The following is a 6,076-nucleotide window of genomic DNA, read 5'->3' on the forward strand; positions in this document are numbered from 1 at the left end:
AGCTGGGGTGCCCAAACTTTCGATCCCCACTGTACTTGGGCTCCTTTTTTGCTATACCAGCACTGTATTCCTTTATTAAAATATTCCATAAAAACCTTTGTAAAACAAGATAAAGTTGCAGTTCAGACATTCACCATCTGGCAGAGCCCATGGATTTGTTCACTATGAGTATTACCAGGCCAGAGTACCACATCCAGTTGGGCCAATCCGTAGCTATGAGAATCACTGAAATGCCCTATCCCTGGCTCCTGTGAAGTGAAAGGTGGGGGAGGTGGGGAAAAGCATAGATCACGGTTTACTTACTTATCCCACAGAGCATCAAATAATTCAGCTAGAGGATCCCTGCACCTGGAGGCAAACAAGTTCAGTTTGTTGTTGAACCTGAAGGCTAGGAGGTCGAAAGGCTGGTGTCCCTACCTGTTACACAGGTTCTAGAACAGCTTTGGATCTAGAGACCATTCTTCTTGGTCCAGACGCTGCTGGCTGAGGAAGTCAGACTAGATGCAAGGCATGAACAATTGGCAAACAGCCAAAAATGCTGGACCATGAAGCTCCACCAAGGACAGGTTTCAAGCACCCTTTCTGTGGTGAGACTACTTGTTCCTCACTGATGGTTGATGTGCACCACTACCCTGGTATTGTCCAACTGAATCAGGATCACATGATCCTGCAGCAGGATGATAGGATGCTGCAGAGACAGCCACATTGTCCGAAATTTAAGGCTGTTTATCTGCAGGCGAGACACCTCCAATGACTAAGTTCCTTGCACCATCAGGGTTCCCAGGACTGCTCCCTAGCTCAACAGGCTGGGCCCTGTTATGACAATCTTCCAGAGGATGAGAAGGAATTACTTTCTCGATTCCAGAGCCAAATTCCTGAACCACCAAGCCAGGGCCGACTTGGTCCTTGATTCAAATGAATTAGTCTGTCCAGGGACTGAACTGACTTGTTCCATGAGGATAGAATGCAGCCTTGTAATGGTCTGGACTGAAAGTGGGCAAATAGGTCTACGTTGATAAAGGCTATCATCAGACCCAGGACTCCAATGCAGAAGTGAAAGAGTCAAACAACTCCTGACCTGGAGAGTACAAACTAGTTTAATGTTATCCTGAAGGAGAACAATTCTGGCCAGAGCTGTGTCAAAGACTAAACTCAGATACTCCAAACAAGTAGTTCCAGTGCAGATTTCTAAAGTTTCAGGATCTATCCAAGCCACTGTAATGTTTGGAGAATCAAGGCTATGATATCTGACAAAGCCTTTCCTCAACAGAAGACTGTCCAAGTTTTCCAGCACTGGGATGCAACGAGAGCTAGTACTAGGGCCAGCACCTTGGTAGCCACCCAAGGTGTGGAGGAGAGGCCAAATGACAGGGCCATAAACTGAAAAAAAGTGAAGAGGACTGACAGCAAAGTGTAGGAATTGTTGGTGTGCTGGAAAGATAAGGACATGCATCGACTGCATCCTTGATGCCTACAGATGCCAGAAGTCTCCCTGGTAAAAGGAGGCGATACCAGACATTGTTATTTACATGCAGAATTTCTGAGCTTGAATGATAACATTCAGTATTTTGAGATCCAAGATGGGACAGGTGCTCCATTTGAGTTTGGGAACTGTGTACAGGTTGGAAACCATACAGTCACAAGAACTGGATCAATGACACCCTGACCTAGAAGCCCCTAGAGGGCTACACAGAGTTCTGCTAATCTGTGTACTGACACAGGAAGGTTGGATGTGAAAAACCAGAGGGCTGGAAATGAAACTCTAGCTTGTAGTCCCTGGAAACCACCTCCCGCATCCAGACATTTGAAATGCTAGCAGTCCAAGTGTCTGCAAAGGCCAAAAGATAAGACCCACTTTGAAAAGTGGGGGGGGGGGGGGAACATTCATTCCGAAGGTTTGTCTGAGGGTTTGGCGGATTTAGAGCTCCAGACCTTAACCACTCAATATCCACAGGTTGTATGTCCTCCTTTCCAGGTCAGTTTTCAGTTCTGAAATATAGTTTGACTAACAAAGACTCAGTCATGCAAAACTGTATCCAAATAAATTTTTATAATTTTTTCGATGAATAAATCTTTCTTTTGGCTGTATTTTCGCTTTTTGGAAAGTGGACATCCCAGAGTGCACTTCTTTTTTGGAAATTAAGTAACAGATTGGTATTGAGGTGTACTTAGCCTTTAAAAGTTGCTCACTGAAGCCAAAAGAAACATTATTAGTTAAAGAATGTTCTCTGCAGGATGAAATTGCATTGTGAGCATTGGCTAGACATCACAAATAAACTTAAAGGCCAAGTTCACTTTTTTTTGTTTTATAAAATCCAGCTTCCCTATGCACCAATATACACAATTAATGTACCTCAATTGCAAAAATATTTAAGATCTCTTTGATTTGGAGAGCAAGGCTTTACCTTAGCCTTTGGTAAATGTCTTAGAAATCTTTTTCAATTCCTGGACTGTATACAGAGGAGCCAGTGGAATCCTGGAAGCAGACTACCTGCTGATCTCATTAGTGCACACCTCCTGCACTAACCTCATTAGTGCACACCCTTCACCCATCAACTATTTCCACAGTAATCCCTGGGATTTCTCCCCATGTGAATTTACCTAGCTACCCCAGCGTCACTACAGATGGGCTCAGGCCAAGTGATTGGATAAATGCTGTGTGCTTTGCCATGCGTTTCAGAAACACGCTGCAAATGCGCATCGTGTTTGTGCTGTCATTACGTGTTAAAGGCACCCCAAGTGCGGCAAACACACCATAAACTGTGGTAACACACCGTACTCTGCTCCAAAAAAAAGTTCTGGAGCTTTTCTGGGGCAATTGTTGCGTGTATGGCAGCCCGTTAAGGTGAATGGGCTGCCCTATGCGTGACGAGTGAAAAAGCTCCAAAACTCCCAAAACAAACGCCTATGGGAATTTGAGTCTTTACTACATAGGGATGTGAACAGGGCCTGAGTGTCTCCGTCCACTCCCTCTTATGTACTTGTATAAAGATGGCCATACACTATGCAATCTGATTGTACAATCTCCTTTATATTTACCAAAACTATGAAATAGGAAGACACACCTGAACAATCCAATACATTTGTATCATATAGGCCTTTGTACTACATAGCTGATGGGTTGAAGGTAGGATTGTAATGAGGGAGGTATGGTGGTCTAGAGTGCTGAACACACCCTATCACACCCTCTTCTGTGATGCAACAAGGAAGTGAATGCTGATACATACATCATGTGGATGAGATAAAGTGAGAGAAAAGTACATTGGGATAACTGGGCCAGAAATGGTTTTTTAAAACTCCTATGCCCCATCAATGTTTCTCAGTCGTAAGTTAATCCCCTTCCCCAAAACTATCCCACAAGACTGATGGTCGGTCACATTTTAACCTCCCCCGCAAAAAAAACAACAAAAGAAAAAAAAAAAAAAAAAAAAAAAAACAATCATTGGTGGTCATTGGCATTTTAAAACAAACCACCTCCAATCACTGGTGGTCAGAGGCACTTTAACCACCTCCCGCCCGCCATATAGTCCAATGACGGGCGCAATGTGGTTCCCTCGTTCTGGGAGGATGTCATATGACGTCCTCCCATTCTCACCGCGCATGTGCGGCTCAGGGAGCGCGCAGCGATGCGCTGTGTCCCTCGGACACAGCGGATCACCGATCTACGGAAAGAGCCGAAGATGTCGGCTCGGTCATGTGATTAGCTGTGTCCAATCACAGCTGATCACATGTAAACAGGGAAATGCCGGTTATCGGCATTCCGCGGAGGGGACATGTACACTGATCATCAGGGCATCAGAAGTGCCACCTGTCAGTGTCCATCAGTGCCAGCTGCCAGTGCTGAATAGTGCCACACCAATGCCACATATCAGTGCCTACCAGTGCACATCAATGCCACATATCAGTGCCCATCTGAGCTGCATTTCAGTGTCACCCATCAGTGCCAGTCAGTGCCACCTATCAATGCCTATCAGTGTGCACCAGTGCCTATCTGTGCCAGTCAGTGCTGCCTATCAGTGCCATATATCAGTGCCACCTATCACCTATCCTCTTGGTGTCTAGAATCAGAACATGTTGTGATCAGGCAGAGGTTAAAGTGGAAGGCAAGTCAAAAACCTAACAAAGCCTAAATCTAATCCCAACCCTATTCTAAACCTGTACTACTTACCCTGTAAAAGGAAAGATGCCTATAAGATACCTATACTAAAGTCGTTCTGGTCACATGACCGGTTTTCAGAGCCAACATCAGTGTACAGGAAGGACAATCAACAATGGATGCCCCGTAGTAAGCCTACGGGTAACATCATAGCCTAGGCTCTGAAGCTGTTGTCAGCGATCACTCCTCTACACTGAAGCTGGAAAGCTCATGTAACTTGACCAGAGCAACTTCAGAATAACTAAAGACAACTTTTCTTTTACAAGGTAGATAGAATATTCTTAGAATGGGGGTGGGAGTAGATGTAAGCTTAGTTAGGTTTTGACTTGCCTTCCACTTTAAGCAACGTAAAGCTCAAGGTACAAAGTAAGGCCTCGGGTAACTGGAAAAATTATATAGCATAGTTGGGGGAATCCACCAAATATGAAGGTGCCCAACTCTATAATATAGGTGGGTGTCACCACAACAATATGGCTGGTGCAAAAAAGAAAAGAGACCATAGAAACCACAACATCTCTAGGGCTACCTCTCACAAAATTTATTGTATACAATAAAAATAAAGAAAATACAAAAATCCATTTGTGCTTGACAAGTAGACCCATCTAAACCTGCATGAACCCACTAATGGTCATCTCCCAAGGCCTTAAACTGTTACTGAACCCGCAACAGTAAAATCAGTCTGTATATGCAGTAAATCATGCTTGTTATACTCACTGTAAAACCTAAGGGGTTAACCCTCTGCATTGTGTAAAAACATTGTTTGATCCTGATTTCTCTGATCCTCCCCTTCTTCCAATGTCCCCCTTCTTATCTCCTGATAAGACATATTGTGTGGAGTCACTGTGCACATGACATGCTCAGTTTGGTGTGTATTGCTAGAGAGTTTTTTCTATTCTTGGGAGAATGCATGTGATCAGCACAGGGCCAATTAGCACCGTCCAGACAGAGGTCAGGGGTTCTGCATCCTCTTAGAGCAAAATGAAAACTCCTCCTAGAAAGCTTTAACATGTGCTCTGTTGGACACTGATAGAAGTCACAACACTGCTCTAACTGCTGAGAAAAGATATTTAGCAGTTTATACTTACTAAAATAATTACACTTCCATGTTCTGTGTACTGTGGGAGACCAGATATAGTGAATGCAAGCTCCTGGGTTTAGTAACATTTTAAGTACTCATGAAACCCACACAGCTAGTAGCATGTGAAGGTCAGAAGGCAAGAGGTGGCCATGGTCACTGTCGGAGGGCAGCAGAAACAGACCAAAGACTGGAGTTCTATGTGGCTCTATGCAGTGCAGCAGCAGCAGGGAGAAGCTTCCTTGACACTGAATAGCAAGAAAGAATTTGTGAAGAGAGTGCATGAGACACTCACAAAAATAATCATGCTAGCAAATTCTATTAGAGTTTTCCCAGCAGCACTGAAGAAAAGATGTCCATCCTCCTGGACACAGCAAAAAGCTGAGGCATGCTGATGGTTGGAGGGGTTATCCCAGGCTGTCCTACAGTTTTCTTGTTTGCCAGTGCTCAGTCCTCTGTTGGCGGCAGTAGAACCTGAAGGTGAAAGACTTTCTGTGTCCATCAATGGACGAGAAAGAAATACATGTTACTAAATAACCTCTATAAACATTTAGTATACAAGTCAAAAAGTATAGGTGTACTTCCCAGGCTTGTTAACCTGATTACCTCTGCCTGCTCTTTTATAAAAGGTAGAGTTAAAAAGCTTACCAATTATACGATCTCTACTGAGCCTTTATATATGGGTGTGCATGATTTCCTCTTCGTGTCCAACCTCCTAACAGGCACAGCTTACAGCCCACAGTTCTCATGTTTTCTGCAATGAATGATTTTAAACTGGTTGAGCCTAGATCTTCGGTGACATGTAGTTCTGGAAATTATAAAACAATAAAGGCGTGGGGGAGGGA

This window comes from Staurois parvus, unplaced genomic scaffold (assembly GCF_062004578.1).
Source record: "Staurois parvus isolate SC_StPar_1 unplaced genomic scaffold, SC_StPar_1.0 ptg000365l, whole genome shotgun sequence".
Lineage (NCBI taxonomy): Eukaryota > Metazoa > Chordata > Amphibia > Anura > Ranidae > Staurois > Staurois parvus.